Below are 26146 nucleotides of genomic sequence, written 5' to 3'. Positions count from 1 at the left end.
CTGGCTCCACATCCAGCCTGGACAGCCACTCCTGTTGTCACCTTCCATTATCCTGGGACTCAAAAGTGAATGTTTACAAAAAAACACGGGTTGCTGCTGCCGAGATGTTTTCCCCCTCTCCTCAAGTAAGTGCCAAGAACTCTGTATTCTCATAACAAACCAGCTGGGCAAATATAGGTGTCCTTGGAGAAAACCCTTCAGGCTGGTAAGAATTCACACATTCATCCACTAAAGGTAAACAATTTAATTGTGTTGTTCTTCCTACTGTGTCTTCCTGAGAAAATGAATCTTGTGTGTATCAGTCTGTCCCCCCCCAGTAGGTTTTGAGCCCCCTTGGCTGGTCAGACAGAATCATGGATTGGTGGAATGGTTTGGGGTGGAAGGGATAAAGCTCATCTTCCACCTCCTGCCACAGGCAGGGACACCTTCCACCAGCCCAGGTTGCTCCAAGCCCCAGCCAACCTTGTTTGATAAGTTTCAGAAGAAGTTCAGATCCTACAAGCTTTGGAAATGGGAATGAGCTCCTCGTGCTCCCCACTGTGGGAAGGGTTAGTTCAGAGCATGAAAGGTGTGTGTGGAAGGAGATGTGGAAATCCAGCTGCTTTCAGAGTGCTCTTGTTTTGTGCCAGGCTGTAGGCACACAGTTTGTGGTGGCTGGGAGTGGGACGAGCCCCATCCCCAGTGGCTGCAGCTGTGCAGGACAGGTGAGCAGCACTGACAGCAATGGCCATGGAGTGCCCAGGTGTGCTGAGCAACCACACAGGGAACACAGGGCACACAGGTGCAGGGCATGAACGTGAGGGGATAAAAGGCTGGGCTGGAGAACAAGGGCAGATGCTGGCACCCTTCTGAGGTGATGTGGTGTTACTGTGTGTGGGGTGAAGCGTTCTGGAATTCTGTGGTGACGCTCTGGGTCTCGTGGCCATCTCAGCTGTGACGTGTGCTGCAGCACCAGGTGAGTGTTTGTTCTTAGGAGTGTGGGTGGCTTGTTGCAGGAGCTCCCCAGTCTGTATTTTCTTGCTGTGGTGTCACCTTGGACGTGCCCAGGCTGTGGGAGAGTCGCTCTGGGGCAGCAGGAGACTCTGGGTGGGGAGGGGAACTGGGGAAAGAGCAGGCTCAGGGAGAAGCCGCCAGGGTTTGAGTCCCTCTTGGTGACAGAGCCTGGAGAGCAGGGGGCACCTGGCTGTCCCAGGGCTCTGTGTCAGCTCCAGCCCCAGGCCAGCGTGTGCCTGCCCCGCCTGCTGGCTTGGGAGGGACACAGGGACACAGCTCTGTCCATCCCACGTTGTGGGGGGCAGGAGAGCTCCAGACCTGGCTCCTGCAGCTCCTGGGACCTCGCACAGGGAAGGGACAGGGATTAGGGGACCTGCCTGGTGCTTTCTCTGCTCCCTGAGTTTGAGTGGTGTGCTCCATCTGAACCTCAGTGCCCCTTCCCTCATTCCTTGTCCTGCTGCCCCACAAATCCAGGGCACAGAGCTTCTGATCTGCCCCTCTGTGCGTTACACAGAAATCAGAGTGATAGATCACAGGGAAAAAAGGGTGAAAGAGAAGGAGGGAAAAAGATGTTCCTTCATGGTGCTTTTGTTTTCTAACAATGTTGACATTATGTGGAGTAACTGAGTATAAAATCTGCCTATCGTTTGGGAGCTGGTGTGCAGGGAAGATGTTATTATCCCAGCCTTTTATGCCTCTTTACCCTGTCTGGATCAGAGGAGATAAATGTGTAGATAGGAGCCTCAGCTCCTGTCTTTATTTAAGCTGTCAGGTACTGCTGTGTTATTTTATGATGATTGTTATAGAAAGCCTCCACAAAGAGATATATGTTTCTATATTCCCCCTTGTTTCTTATTTTAATCTATAATTTAATAATAAAATAGATGTATTTCCCTTTATTATTTTTATTTGTAGCGTTAGTGCATCTCGTTCACTCTTATTTTTCAGATAAACATTCACAGTCACAAAGCACTTAAAATATGCACATAATCAATCTTCGCTGTTCTCTTTTGGGCTCCCTTTTGACTATTATTGCAGTCGTGCTTTAATTTACACATTAATGCCAAAGCATCCTGAGTGTAGAGCACGTTCCCAGTGGGGACATATGAGTACGTGGCTGTCACCACCTCAGGCACACCCACGTGGCCCAGGCCAGGCACAGCTACACCTGGGGTGAAGCAAAGCCACTCCTGTGCAGGTGCAACAGCCCACGGAGCTAGGAGCAGTGTGCAACAGGGTGCCCAGAGAAGCTGTGCCTGCCCCATCCCTAAAAATGCTCAAGGCAGGTTGGACGGGGCTCTGACCAAGCTGGTGTTGTTGGAGATGTCCCTGCTCATTGCAGGGGGGGACTAGATGCCCTTTAAACTCAAACCATTCAATGGTCTGTGTTTCTCTCAGCCCAGAGGCAGAGATGCTGGCCAGGCTGGTTTTGTGTGGGCATGCAGTAAAACCCCAGAGCTCAGCAGCACGGGGCTGAGCTCAGCCTCCAGAGGAACACTTCCCACCCGGAGCTGGCCACTCCTCACTGCTCCTGGGCTCCCCGTTCCTCACTGCTCCTCAGCACCCCATTCCTCACTGCTCCTCGGCACACTCTGAGGCCAAGTTACAACGGGGCAGCAGCCAGCAAACAGGAAAATTCCTATTCACCCCGTGAATAGCAAATACACGGGGCACAGAGCTTTGCTGGTACATCCGTGTTCACTTTCCTGCTTTTCATGGACAGGGACTTCCTCTTCCTTTCTTCTGGGTGAATTCCTACTGGTTTTACCTGTCCATACCCCAGGTAGCCAATGGCTGTGTGCTGGTGAAAGGGGTTGCTGGGAAAGCAAGTGATTGGCTTATCAAAGGACAGAATCACAGACTGACAGACTGGTTTGGGGTGGAAGGGACCTCAAAGTCCGTCCAGGGCCACCTCTGCCATGGCAGGGACACCTCCCACTGCCCCAGGCTGCTCCAGCCCCAGTGTCCAGCCTGGCCTTTGGCCCTTCCAGGGATGCAGGGGCAGCCCCAGCTGCTCTGGGCACCCTGTGCCAGGGCCTGCCCACCCTCCCAGGGAACAGTTCCTTGCCTTGTATAATTCCGTCCAAAATACTGAGGTATTTTCATTGTCTCAGGGCATTGAGCTTCCCATGGGTTCCTGGGAGAGTTGGGTACCAGAGAAGGAGGTGAATCTGTGGGCCTGAACCAGATATCTACTGTACATCTAGATTTTGGGCGAGTTTTCTTGTGCTGAGCTCATCACCATGATTCCTCTGGTTCTTATTCTCCATGAGTCCTGTGGCCTTCCCTGCTTGAAACATCCATGTGTTCTGCAGCCTTGGGCTCCAGAGAGCACCACAGGAATGACCATGGCTGAAGCCAGCCAAGGGCTTGTGAGCTAGTGGGCTCTTGGGTTAAACAAAGGTCGTTGAAAACATCTCATGCCACTTCTTCCTCTGCAAATACGTGTCTTTCATCCTCTGCAGAGACTTGGAGTCCTTTGTCTTTTGGGGGGAAGCATCTGCCTTCTGTTTTGGTTTTATTTTGGGATTTTAAATTATGTCATGGTGTAGCCTTTACAGAGCTAAAAATGTTCCACACGGCAGCCTGTCTATCCCTTGGATGGGTGTGAGGAGGGGCTGTGACTGACCCAGGTCCCATCCCTTGCAGGGGCTGTGACTGACCCAGGTCCCAGGTCCATCCCTTGCAGGGATGTGAGGATGGGCTGTGACTGTCCCATATTCCAGGTCCATCCCTTTTGGGGGCTGTGACTGTCCCATGCCCCAGGTCCATCCCTTGCAGGGGCTGTGACTGACCCGTGTCCCATGTCATCCCTTGGGGGGGCTGTGACTGCCCCATGTCCATCCATCCCCTTTGGGGGCTGTGACTGACCCGTGTCCCATGTCCATCCCTTGGGGGGGCTGTGACTGTTCCATGTCCATCCCTTGGTGGGTGTGAGGATGGGCTGTGACTGACCCATGCCCCATGTCCATCCATCCCCTTTGGGGGCTGTGACTGATCCAGGTCCATCCCTTGGTGGGTATGAGGATGGGCTGTGGCTGTCCCATATTCCAGGTCCATCCCTTTTGGGGGCTGTGACTGACCCGTGTCCCAGTGCCCACGTGCTGTGCTGTCCTCCCAGGAGCCTGGTAACGGCAGCTGCTTGAACAATTTCCAAGCAGGAACTTGGCACCACTTCAGATTTAAAATACAGGCAATTAGTGGAAGTGGTTTCAGTCTCGATTATTTCCCTCTTATGGCAGAAAAAGCATCTGTGGAAAGCTGGACAGTTTCTTTCCAAGAGTGTTGAAATCATGTCCAAAGGGAACAGGAGGGAATCCCAGAACTGGCTCAATGTCTCTTATTCCTGCACATCTGAACCCTGTGCCAGGCAGTACCCACCTCTGCCCAACATTTTCTCAAGTCCTGGGTCTAGAAACTGTAACAGGAGTTGCAGGGGTTCTCAGCAACCTTTTTACTCTGTTTAGTTTAAATGCAGTCACTAACATCCAAATCAAAGGCACTGCATTTTTTAGGAAAAAATTAGGAAGAGTGAACAGCTATAGAAAAGATTCCTTCTGCTCCCAGGCTGAAATTTCCAACAGGAAAAATCAGATGAGAAGAGCCCTGGGGCACACTGAATCTACCCAGACGTATCTCTGTTCCAGGGGGGATTTTTGTCTGGGGTAAGCTGATATTTCTGTGCTGGCACTCAGCCCATGCCCTGCTGCCAGGTCACAGGGCTGCAGGATGTTTCTCCACATCCATCACTTCTTGCAGGGGCAGGGGAGAGTCCCTGGGGATGCAGGAACTCAGACCCATGGGTGGGCTGAGGGCAAAGGCTGCTGCCCCACAGCCCCCGAAGCAGGGAGCGAGTCTCTGCACCACAGGAGAGCAGGGCTGGAGAGCTCAGTCCTGTCCTCTCCTGCCAGCCCTCAGCTGGCCTTTAAACAGGAGAGGTGCACAGAGCATCTTCGCAGCACCCTTCCCGAGGCTCAGGACAACTCTGGAGGTGTGCTCCCTGCATCCCTGACCCTGCTGTGTGCTCCCTGGGGTGTCACCAGGCTGGCACCTGGGCTCTGTTTCTCCAAGGAGAGCTGCAGCCAGGCTCCAGCAGAGGCTGAGGCGTTTCCTTGCCCAGGAGCTGCCCCAGGGCTGCAGGCTCTGCAGAGCTCTGGCAGGGCTGCTGTGAGGTCCCTGCTGCAGTCCTGGCCCAGCCATGTCTCTGCTCCCAGAGGTGTCCCTGTGGGACAGGACTGGGGGCTCTTAGCCCTGCCAGTGACCTGAGCCTCTGAGGAATGACACACATCCTTGTTTTGTCCTTCTCCCTACACAGGCAGGGAAGGTGCAGACCTTTTGGCTTCGTGTAGGAAATTAATCAAAAGCTTGTGTGAGGGAATGACCCACTGTGGTGCCACTGCAAAGCCTTGTCCTCCTCCACCCCTGGCCACCTTCCCTGGCAGTTTGTGACAATGAAATTCTACCTGCCCATCTCCCCAAAGCCTGCCACACCAAACCTCAGAGATCTGGTCTAGTCAGAAGGTTTGCAGAGAAAATGAGGGTTTTTTCCTTCCTGGCTGGCTTCCACCAGCAGCAGCTCCCACTCTCCAAGGCACATCTCAATTAATTAATACAGTCAAACCTTATTAGAGACAATCGTTGGGCAGAAATTTTCCAGTCCAGAGTTGTCTTTGCTTTTCTCCTTGTTACTTCTCACTGTTGCCTTCCTCCCTGGTGCCTTTCTCTGCAGTGGAGCCTCTCCTGCAAAGCCTGGTGTGGAGTGGGAGCTTTTCAGGGTGGAGTTGAGGCTCAGCTGCCCTCCCAGCCCAAAGCCCAGCTGCAGGGGGGATCCTGAGTGGATCCCAGCACAGCTGGACTCAGCCTGCCAGCACCCACGGCTGGGCAGCAGCAGCTCGTGACCCCAGCATCCCAGCAGTCACCTCAGATGTGGCATTGTGAGCAGAGCAGCCAGTTCCTTTTCTGAGAAAAGCGAGAGATGACCCTCAAAGCCTCTGTCATGGTGGCACTGGGAATGCTGAAAGTCCTCCAGGCAGGCTGAGGTTTGACTTGAGAGACTCTGAGGACCCAAGGAAGGAAGGAAGGACAAAACCCAGACCCAGCACACTCAAAACCAAAGCACACATCAGCAAAAATAAACAGAATTTGGTTTAGTGTCAGCATCCCCAGCAGCTGCAGTCCCTCAGCTGTGGTTCTGACCCTGCAATGGCCAAGTGCAGCAGGCCAGGGCACGGTCCTGAGGGCAGGAGGGGATGCAGGGAGGAAGGGCCAGGGCAGGGCTGGGCAGGTGAGGCAGCAGGAGCCCTGCCACCCTCCCTGGGGACAGGTGCTGCTGCCCCCGGAGCTGGGCTGGGCTTTGCTCCCTGGCCCTGCAGAGGCCTGGGGTGTCCCAGCAGCAGCAGGAATGCCCCCAGCCCTCAGCCCCTGCCCTGCAGTGCCCGTGGCCCTGCCCCAGGGCGTGGGACGGGCACAGAGCTGGCAGCTGCCCCAGCCTGGCCAGGCTGCAGGGGCCCGGAGGGGATGGGGCCATCCTCAGCAGGACAGCGTGTCCCAGCCCAGGCAGGGGCTCTGGAAGCCCTGCAGGCACAGCAGCAGCAGGGGCTGCTTTGTGTCTCTGGGGAAATGAGAGGCATTTTCCAGCGCTGTCAGGGCAGAGCTGACAGCCTCAAATTATTGTTATTATTTTCTTTTAACAGGAATGCAAATATGTCAGCCTTTCTAGGTGGCTTCATTAAGTACCCAGCACATCACTCAGAGCCTCACAATTCTTGTCAAGTACCGACATCCCCATCCCATGTTCATTGCAGAGTCTGAATTCCTCTGACTCTGTCTTGTGATGACAAACAGGTTCAGAATGGGATTAAAAAAATATCCAAAAGATAATAACAGTTGTTTTTCCTCCTTACAGCTGCTAAATAGCAGAGAAAATACGTGGCAGGGTCAGTGCAGCTCACAGCCCGGGTAGCTCAGTGCTGGGTCATTGTGATACAGGTGAAGAATTAGGGCTCACCCTGGGATTTAATGGATTTGTCCTGAAACAGGGGGCCATGCCTCATCCCCTCTGTGTGCAGGAAGGAGAAATTCCTCTTTCCCATTTTGCTTCTTGATTGAACAGGAGGGAACAAGAACAGCGCTGCAGGATCATTATTCAAGCTGATCAAACTGAGACAAAAATAAATTGACTAACAACAGAAAAATCCTTTTATTACATAAAGGTCTTAATTAGTCTGTTTATTTTCATAAATGCATTGAGCTGTTCTTTGACCCTCAGTACGTGTCATTCCATTTCCTAGGAGTTTTACCCACCTTCTCCCCAAGTACCAAACCAGGGATGTCCATCACTTGCCATGTCAGAGACCACCATGGTCAGAGACCCCACAAGTCTCACCTGTGTTTGCTGCGGTGTTTGGGCTGCCCCAGCATCTCAGAACTTTCCCTCTTCTCGAGTCTACCTCAACTCTTTCTGTCCAGGCTGATTTTCCTCTTCCACTGCATCTCCCCCACATGTCTTGTGAGGAGCTCCTTCTCCTCTCAGGCTCACTCCACTGAGAGCTCCTTCAGAGCCCCCAAAACATGGGACAGCTCAGTAAAATTTCTGAGTAAGTGAAGCTTGGAGAGGTGCTTTCCACATCTTTGAGTGGGGAGCTCAACTGAGAGTTTTTGGAGCACAGAAGAAAACACAGTTAAACAGGGGGGTTTTAAGAGACAAGTCATGACCAGTCACCCTGGCCCTGCTGCATTTCAAGATCAGTCACAAAAATATGTTCAGTATTGAGCAGAAGGGACAGCACGTGGATTGGCACAGAGGGAGATTGCTCCAGGTGTGTGTGGAGAAGCCTGTGCTGGCTGATGTGAGGGAGAGGCAGGTCCAAGTGCATTTGAGCAGCACTATGTCTTAGATGCCTGAGCCTTGATCTCCAGCTGTATGAAAAAAAAAATAGGTATTTCAGGCTTTCAGACTCTTTAATGAAGGATAGGTACTCCAAAAACTACAGACTGAACTGGCAAAGGAATGAAGGAATCTGGAGGCACTAATTAAAGCAGCACGGCCGCTGTTCTGTCACTCACACAGCCGTGAAAGCTGTGGGGAGCTCAGACCAAGCTTTGCATTTGATGATGCAGTAATATTTTATAGCTGAGATAACGTTGTGGGGCTGGTTTATTGTCAGCCTCTGCAGCAGCACACCTGGTTTCTGGGCTGTCTGTGGCCCTCGGGGGCGCAGGGCACAGACCAGGGCTGAGAGCAGAGGCATCTCTGGAGAGCACCAGGGGGAATGGGGTAACAGCCTGCCAGCCCTTGGAAAGCAGGGCTGGGGGCTCTGAAACCCTCTGTGTGTGCAAAAGCAAGCACAAGTCAGGGAAGAAGAAAGACCAACATCCTGAGGTTAAATTCTTCCATCTTGAGCCAATGCAACATTCAGTACGTACAGCTGTCAGCACTTCAGGGGGTACTGTAAAAAACATGGGGACAGACTTCTTTACAAGGGCCTGAAGTGATAGGGAAAGGGAGAATGGTTTTACTTTAAGAAAGTATAGATTCAGACTGGATGTAAGGCAGAAATGTTTTACAGTGAGGGTGTCAGGCCCTGGCACAGGTGCCCAGAGCATCTGGGGCTGCCCCTGGATCCCTGGCAGTGCCCCAGGCCAGGCTGGACACTGGGGCTGGTGGAAGGTGTCCCTGCCATGGCAGGGTGGGAGTGGTGACCTTTAAGTGTCCCCTTCACCCAGACCTTTCTGTGGTTCTGTAGCATCCATTGGCTTGCAGCAGGCACTGGGAGAGCAAAGCCCTGGGGAAAGCAGCCCCAGCCAGGCTGGGAGAGGACACTGACAGATCCTGGGGCCTTGGGGTGCCGGGGACATCAGAGTGCTCCCTGATCCCCAGGGGTGCCACAGAACCATGGAGTGCTGTTTGCCTGCCCTTGCAGCCCGAGGACTGGGTGTGGACTGGAGGGGAGATGGCACTGGAGGGCTTGGCCACACTCCCAGTGGAGCTGTCACTGCTGGGGACAGGCACGCGAGGCTTCAGTGTCCCCTGCACTGCTGCTGTGCTTAGGTTGGCAGTTGTCTGCACCTCCACACACCCTGGGCTCTGTTCTCATTGTCTTTGCTTTTCACAACAAAAACTTGCTGATTTCCAGAATTAGCCAGCTGTGTGCTTCTCCTCACCCTCCCCGATGATCTGCATGCGAATTGTCAGCATCGCATCTGACCAGGGCACAAATTCACCTTTAAAACACACACTCCTTCTCAGCAAAGCCCCATGGCAGAGGAGACCTTGTGGCACAAACTCGTCTGTGGGTTCAGCCCCTCTGTCTCCTCGTGCAGGATCCCAGCCTGGAGGCCTGGGCTTTGGGGGTCTTCTTTGCTGTTTAGAGCTTCATATGCAAATAGATTGCTCTTTGGGTTTGGGGTGGTTTGCAGTATTCTTTGTGCGACCCCAGAGCACGTGGCTGGAGGAATGCTGCCAGGCACAATTCCTGCAGGCTGCTGCTGAAGGAGGATTTATCTGCCCTGTAAGCAGAGCTGGGAGCTCTGCTCTGCAGAGCCCGAGTGCTGTGTGTGCAGGCTGGGCTCCAGCCTGCTCAGAGCTGCTCCAGGGCTGCAGCAGGGCTGCCCTTCATCCTGGGAGGGCCGGGCTGGGCAGAGGAGCAAAGGAGCACAAAACAAGGATTTTTAGCTCTGCAACTAAACAAAAATGGAAATCCATCTCAAGCTGGTAGTTACTGGACAAAAATGGGCTGTGCAAGCTTCAGTGGCTCTTGGGGAGATCCCTCTGCCCCCTTTTCTTAGTGTCAGGGAAAGCATTCCCCCTCAGTTTAAGAAAGGAACTCCTCACGTTCCTGGTAATGCTGGGGAGAAGCTGCTGCTTTCAAGGTCACACCTGGGCCTGTCAGGGAGTATTTAATGCAGGTTTTCCCAGCATCCCAGGACTAAACTTGACAAACTTGGAAAGGAAAAGGAAGATGTTGCACCCCAGCAGAAGGACACCCTGCTCAGTGCTGCAGTCCCTGTGCAGGGGGGCCTGGGGCAGTGGGAATCCATTCTCTGGGATTTCTGACCCTCTGGGGCCGTGCAGAGGGGCTGCCCTGGGGGAAGGACTCTCACAGTCCCCCCTTCAGACTCCCTTGGGTCTCTGTGAACCCGGGGTCTGCTTCTCCAGGTTGTTTTCCTGTCCATTTGTCCTCATGGGAGCACCCTCTTCTCAAATCCAAATGCAAGCAGCTAAAAAACCATTATGTATTTTACATATTTGCAATGGATTTCCTCATACTTGCACTCTCATTTTCACTCTTTTCCCCTTCAAAGGTCTGACCTTAAGGCAGAGAGAGTGATTCTGGAAATTTTACTTATGGCTGCAGTTGTCCTGTGGCTCAGGGATATTGTTACATGGCCACTCCAAATATCTCTTGATATTTTCCCTTCTAACTTAATTTTTTCCTAATCCAAGGAAAGATCCAGGAACCAAAGCCAAGCAGTTAAATCATCCAACTCTATTTCCCCTCCACACCCCCTCCTATTCCTCTTGTTTGTTCAGGACAAGTCTGCTGGCATCACAAAAGGTTATTTCTCTTTTTTTGCAGCCTTTCCATAATATTTTCTTTATTTAAAATCTTGTAAGGAGGCTTTTACACTTGGCACTACACAGCCTTTTTTGGCTGCATTGATCACCCCTCTGTATCGTACTTTTAGTGTTTAAAACATCAGGAGAATTTTCTCCTCCTGAACAACCTTTCTGTAGGGACAGCCCTGGGATGGATGATTTTTTTTCTCTTTAGTTTGCCTCTGCCCAGGAAGAAGGTTTACAGGCTGGTAAGTCACTTTTTGGGTTCTGGGTGTCACAGGACAGACAGAGGAGCCCCAGCTGAAACCCTGCTGCAACAGCAGCACTGCCAGGCACCCGGGGTGGAAGCTCCCTGGTGGGAATTTCAACATGAAATGTCTGTCAGAAGTAAAGCTGAAGAGGTGGAATCCCCTCCTGTGTCTCTGCTTTGTGCAGATCCGCCCTGTTGCTCCAGGAAGGGTCATTTTCTGCAAGCTCTGAGGTTCACAGGAGTGAATCTCCACAAGCTCCGAGGTGCACAGCAGTGGTTCCGAGGTGCACAGGAGTGTTCTGAGGTTCTGGAGTGACTCTGAGATTCACAGGAGTGGTTCTGGAGTGTTCTGAGGTTCTGGAGTGACTCTGAGATTCACAGGAGTGGTTCTGGAGTGTTCTGAGGTTCTGGAGTGACTCTGAGATTCACAGGAGTGGTTCTGGAGTGTTCTGAGGTTCTGGAGTGACTCTGAGATTCACAGGAGTGGTTCTGGAGTGTTCTGAGGTTCTGGAGTGACTCTGAGATTCACAGGAGTGGTTCCAGGTGGCAGATGTCAGGTGCAGAACCCATGGAGCTCCCCACAGCAGGACACTGTGGATGTTCACGTGGGTCTGTGGGGACACTGGGCATGTTCCCCAAAAGAAATAAACTTTGAGGGTTACTGATCTGCACAGAAACCACTTTTTGCTCAGGGAGGGTGTCCCGTCCCTGGCAGTGCCCAGGCCAGGCTGGCCAGGGCTTGGAGCCACCTGGGCCAGGGGAAGATGTCCCTGCCATGGCAGGGGTGGCACTGGAAGACCTTTAAAAGCCCCTTCCAACCCAAACAATTCAGTGGTTCCACGTCCACAGGGTGAGAGGAGCTGGGGGCTGGAAAGGTGCCAGGGACAGCACCGGGTGCTGGCCCCACCTTCAGCATCCTCAGGGGTCTCCCCTTGGTCCCCACGGCCCAGAGGGAGCTCGCCCTGGGCAAGGGGGCTCCTTTGGAGCAGCAGCCATGGTCCTGCAGGGCTCTCCAGCCTCGGGGGCAGGAAGGGAAAACTCGGAGAGATGGGCACAGCAGAGGTGCCTGGACACGCTCACGAGAGAACAGAGCACGGGAGAGTGAGGGGGGAGCAGGGAGAGAAGGTGCTCTGGAAGGTATCTGGGCACAAACAAAGTAAATAAAGTTAGTTTGTGAGCGTGGAGTTTGGGCTTGCACAAAGAGCAGCCGTGCAGGACCTGTGAATGCTTGGCAAGGGTAGGAGGAAGGAGTGCTTGTGTCCTGGGATTAATTTAAGTCACAGAAATGTGATCCCAAGCAAATGAGCTGATTTCCAATGCCCAGGGCAAAAGGAAGGGGGAAAAAGTACACAAACCAAATTAAAGAGAATTGCAGTGATATAAAATCAGACAGGGGAGTATCCACACCCAACCCCCAGATTCCCAGCTAAATCCTTAGCTTTCATCCCCATGTTTATGAGGGATCTCTGCTGATTCAGGCGTGCTGGAGTTCTGGCTCAACAATTTTAAGTGGCCAGCATTCCTTTAAAAGATAATTGGTGCCTGCAAAGGCTTTTCTTCCTCCTATCCACCTTCCCACCAGAATAAAAGATTCCCCCACATCATAATTGGCCAAAATGGAAATTGCCCACGTTTTTCCCTCAGGTATGCACAGCCAAGCAGCTGTGGTGTGGTCTCAGCTGGGAAGTTCGATTTTATTCTGCCATTCAGCCCAGGTGCTCAATAAAAAATGCAAGAGTGACAACAACAACAAAAAAAATCAAAAATCAAAGGGCAAAGAAGGGAATATTGCTGCCAGCTAAACAGCTCCTTTTAATCTGGGCTCCGTCCTCCTCCTTTTGAGGGGAATGGTGTTGCTATTAAAGTCAGATGAGAGGGAGAGATGGGATCCCAGGTGAGCGGAGCTGGAGTGGTTTTGGGAGATAAGATTTAACGTTCAGAGGCAGAGGCTGGAGCTTTGTTGTTGCAGAAGGAGGGGTGTGTGTGCTGCGGGGAGCACGAGGGATGTTTGACTTCACTGGGAGTCAGTGCAGGGCTGGTCTGTGGGGCTGTCCAAGGACAGAGCCAGCTGGGAAAGAAAACAGCTCCTGGCTGGGGATGGGCTCTGGAAGCTTCCATCCCCTGTTAGAAAGAGCTGGAGCTCCTCGTGATGCAGCCCTGCCTTTCTGAAGGTGCCCAAAGCACCTCTGGATGGGGCTGTGGGGGCTGCCCCGAGCCTGCCCTGTGCAGGGCTGGTCTGTGGGGCTGTCCAAGGACAGAGCCAGCTGGGAAAGAAAACAGCTCCTGGCTGGGGATGGGCTCTGGAAGCTTCCATCCCCTGTTAGAAAGAGCTGGAGCTCCTCGTGATGCAGCCCTGCCTTTCTGAAGGCGCCCAAAGGCATCTCTGGATGGGGCTGTGGGGGCTGCAGGGCAGCTGGGGCAGCTCCAAGGCTGTCCCTGCTCCTGCATCCCCTCGGTGGCACTGAGCTCCACCTGCCCACCCCACACTGCTCCTGCACATCCCTTCCTGACTGTGCCACGGGGGTCCCCCTCCTGGTCCCTGCTGCTGCTGAAAGTGCTCAGGGACATTGGCCAAGGATGTTTTGGAGGAGGGCTGGAGATGCCGAGTGCAGTGCAAGTGCAGTTTTTCCAGGCAGGGGAGCCCAGATGGAATCCCTGGACACAAATGTCCAGCTGCATTTGGACAGGTGCTGCTGGCCCTTTGGCTGCCTTGGTTTTGGAGGAGCATGGACAAGGTTTGACACTCTGACAGGCAGCCCACTGTCCTGCCAGAGCAGCAGACAGAGCAGAGGCAGAATGGAGCCAAGGCTCTGCCAGATCTCTCAGGTCAGGAGTGAATACAAACTGGAGCCACAGGACTGGTGGGGAGGTTTGGGCTGTCTCTTCTCTGCCACAGACTTTTTGTGTTCTTTGGGGAAACCTCTCCACCCTGCCAAACCCACAGGGATGGATGGATGGATGGGTGGATGGATGGATGGGTGGATGGATGCTGCATTTTATTATTTTGAAAAGGCTCTAGAGTACAGTAACGGCTTTCAGTGCAAGATATTCCACATTTTAGCACTGAAATGGAGCAAAAGTTCAGCAGTAATCTCACCTTGATGAGAACTAGGTGTTTTCCTCTGTTCCAAAATGTGAATTTCTTTTTGTCCCAAGGTCCTTATGTGCTACTGGGAAAAGAGGGGAGAGAAAAGGGGAGTATTTTCTTGCTCTGTGAAATTGTAGTAGTCTGTGCAGTGGTCTGCTAAGGAAGAAAGGGTGAAAGCATCAGTCAGACATGGGTTTCACAAATTCCAGCTGAATTTGACACTTTGCTGTTGCAGTCCTTGCAGCAGGGTTAAGTTTGTGTCCCCTTGCAGCTCACCCCAAATGCAGCCTCAGAAAGGCATGCTTTGGGTTGTGGATGCCCATGCCCATGTGTCCCCATCTGGAACCTCCCAGAGGGCTGCTCCAGGTGATGTTGGGCAGACAGGAGGAGCCATGTGTCAGTGCTGGCAGGAGGGATGCAGGACTCGTGCAGGGGCTCAGCAAGGAGTGCTGGTGCAGCACGCTGCTGCTTCCCTGCCCCAGCTTTGTCCTGGGCCAGGGTGCTCTGGCACTGCTGCAGGATGGGCACCAGAGAGCTCCCAGCATCACCTGCTGTGGGCTGGGGTCATTCAGTGAGCTCCCAGAAAAGGCACATGAAGCCCCCCCAGACTCTGGCAGGAATTGGGTGGGACTGGTCTGAAGCTGAGAACTGTGTGGGAATCCCCACATCCCAACACCAGCTTCCCAATTACAATTTTTTGTTCGGATCAGGGCTTTCTCTTTGGTCTTCAAAGCCTTCCTAGCAGGGGCCATCTCCCTGTGATGGGGCACAGGCTGCCCAGAGCAGCTGTGGCTGCCCCTGGGTCCCCGGAGCTGTCCCAGGCCAGGCTGGACACTGGCTGTACCTTTGGTGGAAGGTCCCTGCCCCTGGCAGAGAGTGGAACAGGATGAGATTTAAGGTCCCTTCCAACCAAACTATTCCATGATTCCATGCTTTAAAGAGGTGGTGATGTGGAGGAGAACTTCCCTCAGTCCCAGAATGAGCTGACAGAGAAGGGAAGTGACTTGTCCAGGGCTGTGCCACCAGCCCGTTCAGAAGTGGGAGCAGCCCTGAGCATTCCTGGTTGTGTTTGATGCTTATTAAGAGGCTGTCAGGCTTTCAATGACAAACTCAACCTCAGCCCTCACTATCTTGATGAGCTTTTTTGTGTGTTAACCAGCTGCCAAACACTTGATCAGGAAAGTGTCTCTGAGCTTAACAGAGTGAGAAAACAACCACACACTTCCACAAAAAGGCAGGGACTGAGCTCCCAGAGCAGACACTGGTGTGAGACAGTGAGAACCCTCGAGATACTGAGTGTGTAACATCCAGACATCCTCCTGCATTCATAAAATTGGGGTCAATAACACCATTATTGATGCTAACTATGGCAGCCCCATTTCCCAGAGTGTCAGCTGTAATAAAACAGCTCCCCAAATGTCAGGCTGAGCATAAAGGATATTAGAAGCCTAATGGAGCACATTCATACTTCTAATTGAGAGTAAAATATCATCAAACAACCGAGTACTTTGACAGGGTTGTTTAATAATTAGGCCAGGATGCAAGAGAGAGAGTTCAGCTTGCTGCTGAAAATGAGGCAGGGCTTATGATGAGGGGAATAAAGACAGTCTTTTACAAAAGCAATTTGAGAGGAAATATTGCTGGAGAGAGCTGTAAAAAATGTCATGGATGTGGTCTCAGCCTGCACAGTCCTGGAGAGGGTGAGTGCAGTGCACAGACTGCCCAGGGAGGCGAGTGCCAGAACTAGATATTGGTGAATAAGCTAAGTTTAAAGAGCAACTTTGTCGTTTGCTTTCATTTGGATTTTTACATCAAAGACCTCATTTATCCTCTCCTCCAAGCAAAGGCTACAAGAGGCAGAGCTGCCCTTCTACCTGAGCAGTAAAAAAACTCCAGGGGCTTTGAGCTAAACACATGAAACACCATCTTTGTGACCCTGCTTTGACTTTGACAGTCTCTGGAGATCCTCCCTGTCCCTTGGTGACTGAACTTCTCCAAGTGACACCATCCCTCCCGTGGCTACATTAAAGTGGCAGGGAAACGTTTGGCACTGCAGAGATGGGAAGTTTTCCTTGTCCTCCATGGGGACACAGCACTTTGAGCACCTCCTCCCAGCCCCGTGTAGCAGCAGCTGCTGCCTGCAGGGGCTGCACCCCACACAGGCTCCATCAGCACCACCCTGGCAGGCAGGGTTTGGGCACACCTGGCCAGGTGGAGCTGCAGTTTGGGCACACCTGGCCAGGTGGGTCTGCAGTGAATCTGCAGTTTGGTCACACCTGGCCCAGTGGATCTGCAATGGGTCTGCAGTTTGGGCACACCTGGCCAGGTGGGTCTGCAGTGAATCTGCAGTTTGGTCACACCTGGCCCAGTGGATTTGCAGTTTGGGCACACCTGGCTCTGTGGATCTGCAGTTTGGGCACACCTGGCCCTGTGGAGCTGCAGTTTGGGCACACCTGGCCCTGTGGAGCTGCAGTTTGCACACCTGGCCCGGAGGGGCTGCAGGGGCAGAGGGGGCTGTGAGCACACACAGGGTCTGTGAGAGGTAACCAGGCACTGCTGAGACAGAGGTGATGAAAGCCTGTGGCACACAGACGGGAGATGGTTGAGAAGAGCAGAGTGGTTTTAGGGTGCAAGTTTCCTGCCAGCACAGTGCTGACTGGATTTTAGGGTGCAGGTTTCCTGCCAGCACAGTGCTGGCTGGATTTTGGGAGGGGAGGACAAAGGGATGGAGCACTGCTCCCATAGGAAAAAGCTGAGAGACCTGGGGGTGTTCAGTCTGGAGAAAAGAAGGATTCAGGGGATGCTTTAAACTCCTTCCTGTGCCCAAAGGGACTGAAGGGAAGATGGGGACAAGTGTTTTAGCTGGACCTGCTGCAAAAGGATGAGGGGTGATGGTTTTAAAATAGAAGAGGGTTTATTTAGATTAGATATAAAGAAAATGTTTTTAGGATAAGGGTGGGCAGGCCCTGGCACAGGGTGCCCAAGCAGTTGTGGCTGCCCCTGGATCCCTGGCAGTGTCCAAGGCCAGGCTGGACAGGGCTGGGAGCCCTGGTCTAGTGGGAGGTGTCCCACCATGGCAGGGGGTTGGAGATGGATGGGCTGGAAAGGTCCCTTGCAGCCCAAGGCATTCCCTGAACACGTGGAATGATCTTCTCCTGCCTCCACCAGCTGTGCTTGCAGAGCAGCTCCTGTGCACTCTGCCAACACCAGCAGTGGGGTCTCTGGCACCCTGGCCCTGCTCCAGCAGTAATAACTCCATCCTGCCTCCCCAAATTCCTCCTGTTCTCTCCGTTAGAAACAATTTTCTTCTTCATTTCATGACCCAAACTGTTGCCTCAATTAGTTGCTCAGTGTTGATTAAACAAGCCAGTTCCTTTAGATGGTTGGAAAGGAGTCTGTGGGGATTCGAGCACTAATGGAATGCACAATATTAACTGAAATCAATAGAATTAATGGGTTAATTCCATGCTAATACGTAGGGCTGGAGGAGAAGTTAGGCTAATGAAAATGCATGTATTCCCTAAACTATTCCATTTGCATCAGATGATTCATCCACCACTGCTTCTTTCAAACACTAATGAGATTAAAAGCACTTTTACTGAGTGTACATGACCAAGCACCAGCTCTGCCTCACCAAGTTCTCTGGGCAGGGTGCTCTCTCTGTCCCTGTTTCTCTGCAGGTTAGCAGGGGAGCTGAGCAGGGGGCATTCTGCTCTGAGGGCCAGCAGCTCTTTCCTGATGCCTGCAGGATGATTTGGCAAGGACCATCCCTCGGTCTGCCCTGGGCTAGTGAAGTGGTGTGAGGGGTGAAGAATGAGGAGCTGTGGCCATTCTGTGCCCAGCTAAACCTTGCCTTGCATCACCTTTTGTTTCCTTATACTGGAGAGACTCACTGAAAAACAAAACTTCTGGGTTTTTCTCCTTCTCATGCTGATTTCCAATGGGAAATGGGTCTCAAAAATTGCAAATGTCTGGGTCTTCAGGGAGAAATGTACATTTTCATCAGAGTTATAGAGTCATTAAGGCTGTCACTGGGCCCCAGCCCTTTTCAAAGGGAACCAGAGGGGCAGTGGGATTCATCTGGTCTGGAGGCGCAGGGGATGCAGCTGTGGGCAGCAGAGGAGGGATCCATCCATTGCACACTTTCATCAAGGGCAAGGAGTCAATGGCTTACCATGAACCAAGATTAGAAGTTTCTGAGCACCCTGGAGAAACCCTGGAATTTAGGATATCATGGAAGTGTGCCAAAGTGAGGGGCACATCTGTCAGGGATGCACGTGGAGGGCTCAGAGAAGCCTGGGTACAAAACTGCCCAGTGAATTTTTCAACCTTCTCTTGTCCTTGCAAAATCAAAAGATCCCCGAGGTGAGTCTTGATGACCATAAGGTTTTCCTGCATAAGAAAGGGTTGATAGAAACATCAAAGGATCATTCAGGTTGGAAAACCCCTCTGAGACCATCAGGTGCAGCCACTCTGCAGCACTGCCAGGGCCCCCCTGTCCCCACATGCCACATCACAGAATCCAGGCATTCCATGGCCAAGTGGCAGCAGAGAGAGCCCCTGAGCAGGCACTGCAGCACTGGCCAGCCCTGGAGCTCTGTGTCCCACGTGCAGAAGCTCTGTGTCCCAGGAGCTCTGTGTCCCAGGAGCTCTGTGTCCCAGGAGCTCTGTGCCGTGGCAGGAGCTGCCTTGCACTGCTGTGCTGCGTGTTTGCACTGCTGCAGGTGCAGGGCCACAGAGCGTGTTGGATCTGTGTGTGGGGCTCATCAAACAGCCCTTTGCATGCCCAGGCCACCCAGGAGGATGTGACTCACCCAAACCAAGGCCAGAGCCAGCTGTGGGGCCATTCTGGCACAGCCCACGGGGCAGCCCCAGCCTAAAACCAGCCCCAGGGACTGGGTGGGGGCTCTGACTGAGAGTGGGCTGCAAAACCTTTGGAGTTTGACTCTGCTCTCTGGGAAATACTGACAAAATCAGAGCCAGGAAAGATGGTCCCAGCAACCTGATGACTTTTTGGCAAAAGACAAAATGGTTTTGGCCAAAAAAGAGGTGGTTTGGCTCCTGAGCTGCATCTGTAGAGATGAGCTCCAGCTGCAAAACTCTGAGCAGAACTGACCAGATTGCAGGACACCCGGTGGCAGCAGTTCAGAGGCCACATTTATCTTAGTTTGGGGACATTTGGGTTTTCTGCTTGTAGGCAAAAATATGTCATCTTTTTGTCTGTGCATCTCCATTTTCTCTGTGGGTGGGTAAAAAGAAATGTTTCATCCCACAGCACTTTGGGAGACCATTCTCAGAGAGATTATTAATTGGGAGCTGGAACTAGACAACCTTTAGGATCCCATCTGACTTTTAATCTATGATTCTGTATAATTACTCGTTCTATGATGCTGTAAGAAATTTTCTTTTAAAAATTGCTATTTGGGACAATTTTTCCCTGAGAATAGGCCTTGCCCAAAATAAAATGTAGGGAAGGGTTTGTTTCATTAGGGAAAGGGAAGGATTGGTTACATAAGTTGAAGCAAACCTTTCTGGTTTCAATGAATTTTCTCACCAAGTCTGCTTTGTGGAGTGCCTCCACAGCTGGGCTTGGGTCTAATCCTCCAATTTCACCACTCTGTGGCAGGAGCAGTGAGGAAACAGAGGGTCTCTCACCCCCCACGGGCAGCCACGATTCAGTGCCTTCACCCAGCCAGGCACACACAAGTGCCAATACAAGGTCAATGCAGTATTTTTCTTCATTTACAAGGAGTGAGATCGATTCCCACAGGAAATCTGTCATTTCTCTGGACCTGAGCACCACTGTGTGTCTCACATGAGGAGCTTTGTATTCAGCAGCACTGAGGGGAGGTGGGAGCTCATTTCCAGAAGTGTTCTGTGGTTTTAGGAGCGCACCCCTCACAGAACAGAGTACCAGGGGAAATCCCTGGTTGCTGTGCCCATTGCAGAGCCTTGGCGCTGGCCAGCCCTGCAGCAGGGCTCAGGCTCTGCCTGTCTCTGCCCTGTCTATGGAATTCAGGAAGGCAGCCAGGAGGCACAGCCTGGAGGGATCCGGGGAGCCTGCAAGCCTCAGTTCTGTAGTCTTCCTCTCCTGTCCTGTAGTTGTGAAATCCCAGAGTGGCTTGGGCTGGAAGGGACCTAAAAGCTCATCCAGTTCCTGTCACGGGCAGGGACACCTTCCCCTGGGTTAGTTTGCTGTGTAGAGGTGGATAAATCTCCACTGGGGCCACCTTGCGTGGCTGCTGGGCCAAGTGGGGGATATGAACCCCCCTGGCCCAGAGTCACCCCTGTGGGGACACAGCCAAGCCCTGTCCACACTGCAGCAACACAGGCATCAGTGTCTCTGCATTTCACCTGGACACCACCAGTGCAGGCCCTTCCTCTCTTTCCAAGCCAAAATGGGAGATCCCACCTGCTCCCTTATGGTGACACCAGGGGAGAGTCTGGGCTGCAGGGTGTGAGTCTCTTGTAGATGGTCCAGTGAAGGTGCCACAAGGCAAGGGATGGGACAGACACATCCATCACACAATTTTCTGCTGCTCAGCGTGGATTGGAGGACTCTGCTCTGCTCTCAGAGCAGCTGAAGTCCTGCAGGGCTCAGCAGCACTTTGGTTGTGATGCTCCATTTGGTCCAGTCCTGTAAGAGGCAAATGAAAGCCAGCATTTGGATTTACATTTCCTTCACTTCTGGTTTTCACCGCAAAGAGGATTTCACTGAGGATTAGGAAGAATTTATTCACAGAAAGGGTGGTCAGGCCTTGGCAGGGGCTGCCCAGGGAGGTTTGGAGTCCCCATCATCCCTGGAGGTGTCCAAGGAAGGCCTGGATGTGGCACTCGGTGCTCTGGGCTTCTTGACAAGGTGGGGGTGTCACAGGATGGACTCAATGGTCCTGGAGGTCTTTTCCAACCTGAATGATCTTGTGATTCAGAGCAGAAACTCTGCAACAACCTTGCTGTCCACTGGCAGGGCCAGGGCCTCCCCAGGACACCTTTGTGTGTCCAGAAGAGGAAGCAGAGCTACCCAGGGACACCAGCTCATGAAACTTGCCTTTGATCTCACACTTTTATACACCACTGACTTCAGTGCAGAACTGACACCATCAGAAATAAGATCAAAGCCTGTTCCTTGTGCACTACAGGCATGTGTGATGTCAGCGAACACCCAGAGTCACCAAACTGAGCTCTGTGGAATTTCTGTGGTTTGAAAGTGGCGTGGCTATGATTAAAACCTTGTCCTTACATTAATTCACATTTCACAGGCCTTTTCTGGGATGTTTCACATTGTGAGTCTGCTGGGGAAATTCCAGCTGCAGGTTCTAGATTGATGATCTCCGATCCTGTCATCATTCATTCCCTTGTCCCCGTGGCTGCCCAGTCACAGATGAGGAGCAGCAGTGTGGCTTCCCCCAGGCTGGTGTAAATCAGCATAACATCAGAACAGTCTGAGTCAGCCCTGTCTTCACTCAGCTGTGCCAGCTTTAATTCCTGGAATGGGGGTTTCTCCGTGGAGAATGGCACTGCAGCAAGCTGGGAACGTGCAGCACAAGTGTAGTGCAGAATTCCCAGCTCACAAAAGCAGAGCAGGGAGGGACTGCCTGGAGAGGGGGGATGGACAGGGATGGTGCTGGCCCGTGGTTCAGAGCCAAAGGACAGTGGGGTCTGTGACCAGCATTGTGATGCAATCCCAAATGCAGTTTGTGACGGCCAGGGGAACTGTGTGGTTCCACACCTGGCCCCCAAGCATCAGACCAGACCTGGGGTAGATGTAGGAGGCTTGAGGATGCAGGGGAACTTCTCAGGTCAGAGTTCAACCCACCTCCATCATGTTTCCATGAAATCTGTCTCTGAAAATGCCCCATGAGGGCTCAAAGAAAACTGGAATTGGGTGCAGCACTTCAGAGGGGATGTGGCAAGTAGTGGTACAGAGACACCTTGAAGGAGAGGGGATTCAGCTCCAGAAAACAAAGTCAGGCTGAAATGATCAAAACCCCTCCAGGATTCAGGAACTTCTTCCTTATTTAATCACACACTTGTGGATTGGCTTCTTGCTCAGCACTGGAGGCTGCCTGTGTCCCGTGGGCACCGAGTGCCATCAGGGGCCCTGCAATTGGGATCTGCTGCCAGGCACAGCTGTGCCACGAGCAAATGCCTGTGGCCAGCTGAGCCAGCACAATTCTGTGCCTGCTCCCAGCTCTGCAGGGCTCCAGCTTCACTCCAAACCAACAGAAATAAACCCCTTGTGACTGTCACCTATTTGCAGGACCCCCAGGGTCTCAAAGCTGAGTGCCAGCATCTCTAAACTCCCCTCCCAGCTGGGGAAGCCAAGGCATGGAGTGCTTGAGCAATTCCCACCGCTAGAAGCAAGGCCAGGATCCCTCCCCTGAGGTGCATCCCAGCAGGCACACGTCCCAAACCAGGCTCTGAGTCCTCCCCTGAGGACGTGGGGCTCACCCCAGGTGTGCTCTGCAGAGGGCTCAGGAGGGGAGGAGGTTCAGCAAGGCAGGATGAGGTGCCTGTACCACTCTCTAAGGCAGCCTGAGAAGTGCTTAGTGTTTATTTTGTGTTTGTTCTGCATTGCTGAGGACAGTGGGAGGTCAGCACAGGTACATTACACCCGCTGGTACCTCGTGAGGAGGATGGTGATATTATCAGAGAAGGTTGAGGCAGGAAAGCCAAGCAGTCGGAAGACAGGCGGTGACAGATCCAAGGCTGTCTGTGCTGTGTAATTCCCTTCCTCCTGTGCGTTTCCATTCTGATATGGGCTTTAACTGCATGATTAAAAATATTGATACTCTTCTTGGACAAGATAAAAATCTGTAGTGTGGAGGTGTTGAATAACTGAAGACACAAATCCTCATCTTTGGTAGACAAGCAAGGCAGATGCTGTGAGCGTTTTCTTTAGCTCTGGGTTTCCAGGACGGGAGGAAAACACAATCCCTCATGACAGAATGGTGATATTTCAGCAGAGAGAGGAGTCAGGGGCCATGGCAGACAGGCAGTGCTGATGATTTGCTGAGAAGTTGTGTGCAGTACTCAAAGCCTTCATGGGCACACAGATAAAAACTCCACACTGGAGCAAACCAGCAGAGCTGAGGTGGATGTCAGAAAAAGGGGGGACAGGCACCCGCCCCATGCCTGGGAGGGCAGAGTTTGAGCCACTGGATCCGTGGATTGGGGGACTACAGAAATTGTCTAGAATTCTGCAAAAACATCCCAGGGACAGAGGTTTTAAGGAGTGAAGCTGTGGCAGAAGGAAGATGAGTGATTTTTTTATCAAAGGGTTTCCAAGAATTTAATCCTCACAGGAAAGTAGCAAAAAGAGGTGGGGGAAGAATTTGGGCCAGTTACAACCAGAGGAGCCAAAGAAAGCACATTTTGGCAAGAGGGGTGATTAACCTTTGGAACAAACTTCCTGGGATGATAACAGACTTCTTTCTCTCTTGAGGTTTTCGTGTCAATGAGAGCTCTTCTCTGGCAAACAGACTTGAGCCAAGACAAGTCACTGGGGCCGTGGCCACCGTGGGTGGCTGCAGTGCTGTGGGCTGTGTGAGGGAGGGTGAGCTCTGCCTCACCCCGTGCTCTGCTGTCTCAGGCCCTTGCCTGGCCCCGCTGCAGACCCCACTGGGCTGCATCAGCTGCCTGCTGGTCTCAGCATGCGGTGCAGCAGGTCCTGCTGCAGTGCAGGTCCTGCCAGGGGCCAGCCCAGGCTCCAGACCTTCACCCTCTCCCACCCACGGCTGCTTTTTGCTCCAAACCGAACCACATCCAGCCTCTGTTCGTCCTTCATTCCTACAATCCCTGTGTCCACCCTAACTTGTAGCCTCTCCTTGACCTTGTTTCCTCCATTACACCTGTTAATAATTCAGCAGAGGCCACACACGCCGGGGAGCCTGCACTCCCAGCCCCACTGCAAGGGCCCCGTGCTGCACACCCAGCAGTGTCCTGCTCTGGGGCCACCCAGCTCTCCGTGGTGGGGCTGCTGCAGAGATGGGCTCATCCCCTTCCCTCCTGGCTGCTGTCTCCTCCTCGTGGTTTCTGTCTTTTCCAGTGCTGGCACTGCCCAGAGAACGGCACAGCCCCAAGGCTGCCAGAGCTCCAGGAGCCTTTGGACAGCGCTGCCAGGGATGCCCAGGGTGGGATTTTGGGGGGTCTGAGCAGGGACAGGGGCTGGGCTGGGTGATCCTGGTGGGTCCATTCAAATCAAGGTATTCTGTGATATTTTTAACCAGGGCACTGCAGTCATGACCTCGTTTGGAGGTTCTCAACCTGCACAGAATCACAGAATCGATATTCTGAGTTAAAGGGGTTCTTCCAGCCCTCTCCTGCACCAGATCCTCTCTGCTTTGAGCAGAAAGGCCAGCACTGAGGGTGCCGTGGGGAAATGCTGTAGCAGCTCAGCTCTTCCTTGGCACTGGGACCCTGAGTTCATCCACAGCTGATGAAACTCTTCCAGGTGGGAAGCAGCCCGTGCAGCCCTTTGCTCGTCCCTGCACCCAGCCCGGAGCACTGGCCCTGCCTGCAGCAGCTCTGCAGACAGAGCTGTGACTGTAGGTGAAAGGCAGCAGAGGAACTGCCCTTGGCCAGTGAAGTGGTCCTGGCCAGCCCCAGACAGCCCAGAGGTATTTTCATTGTGAGGTGGAGGAAAGGTCCCCACCGTGGGTTACTGGCACACGCTGTGTTTTCTTCAGCAGAGCAGCACAAGGCTGAGAGCAGCTCCATGTGGGGGGAAAAGGGTTATTGAAATTACAAACACCATTCAAGGAGAGCTGGGATTAGCTGGATTTTACAGACAGTTAGGACGAAAGCTGAACTTTATTACTTCTGCCTTTTTCAGTTGCCTCTGGTCTATTCAAACTTCACGACACTTAAAATTAGATTGAACTCTAAGCTTCTCTAAATTGGGAAGCTGAAGTCAACAGGGAACAGGGACGAGAGACCAACATCTCTTTTACCTACATTGATTAGATGATAAAAAATATGATTTCCCTTTAAAGGTTCTGTTGATTTAAGTGTCTGAAATTCACTGATGTGCAATAGAGTTTTTAATAGTACACATGTTCCTGGTAAATCTTCATAATCAATTTTCTTTATGCTCTTCTCTTGCATTTTCTATCATAATCATCTTTCCTCAACTCTCCTCAGCAAGTAATTCTGAATTTCAGGCTTGTTTGCAACCTGCTGACCTCTCCCCACCCCCAATATGAAACCTATGAATAATCATTGGAAGCGTGTCATAAATAATTGCATGTGAACTGCAGCCAGTAATTAAATATTAGGATTCTGCTCCTGTTGCTGGGTGAACGCTTGTTTTACAAGGGTAAAAGAAGCCTTCAAGCAAGTTACTAGACCTTTGTATGGCTCAAGTTATCTTGGATTACAAGATAATTTCTTACAGCAAAATTCATGTTTGGTTATTTAAGCTGAGACCAAAACCAGATTTCCATGGCAGAAATAGTGAGGGCATAAGGAGAAAGTTCAGCACAAAAGTTCAAACCTTGCTTAATAACTTATTATTATTTAATTTCCTTCCATCCCCTGGGAGCTCTGGGATGGAGGGAACAAGCCATTGCTGTGGCTGCAGGTCTGGTGCAGGTGCAGACCCCGTGGCTCGAGGATGCTGCTCCTCCCCTGGAGTTTGGGAAGCGCTGCCCTGTCCATGGCAGGGGGCACTGCTGGCTCTGTGCTGCTGTGGTGAGCAGGAAAAGCCTGTCCCACCCTCAGCCAACTCTCAGTCAGTTTGGCTCCAGGTGCTTTTTAAATCCCTGGCACAGGTCAGGGCCCTTCTCTGAACAACGAGGTTCATTGTGGCCACATTTGGCACTGGGACTTCCTTTTCACAGTCCCCTCTCTCTGTTTCCCTGCACCCCTGCTGCTGTGGGACCAGGGCTGAGCTCCAAGGGCTGTCTCCCCCCAGGTTCATCTGTCAGGCCCCAGCTGAGGTGCTGCCCTGCCCAAAGCTCTGCCCAGCTGCTGCTCCAGAAGCAGGCAGGATTCCCACGGGGCCGTGTCCCATCTGTCCCCGTCCTGTCTCGGGTACCTTGGAGCATCCCAGGTTGCACTGAGTGCCCACAGGCGGGCAGCTGGCTCCCCAGTGCCACAGAAACAGACACCCATCTCAGGGGGGGAAATGAAATGGCTGCCAACACAATTATCAGAGAATCATGGAATGGTTTGGCTTGGGAGGGACCTTCAAACTCGTCTTGTTCCACCCCCTGCCGTGGGCAGGGACACCTTCCTCCAGACCAAGCAGCTCCAA

At 52.5% G+C, this 26146-nt stretch overlaps 1 protein-coding gene across 1 annotated transcript in view; it reads left to right on the top strand.

The window, feature by feature from the left end:
• The window catches only part of LOC120509733 (GDNF family receptor alpha-4), a 73782-nt gene that overhangs the window by 13448 nt on the left and 34188 nt on the right, over positions 1 to 26146 (top strand). The window lies entirely within an intron of this gene.

This window comes from Passer montanus, unplaced genomic scaffold (assembly GCF_014805655.1).
Source record: "Passer montanus isolate IOZ18808 unplaced genomic scaffold, ASM1480565v1 scaffold109, whole genome shotgun sequence".
Taxonomy (NCBI): domain Eukaryota; kingdom Metazoa; phylum Chordata; class Aves; order Passeriformes; family Passeridae; genus Passer; species Passer montanus.
The sequence above is the reverse complement of the archived record's forward strand: the minus strand, read 5'-3'. Positions and strand labels throughout refer to the sequence as shown.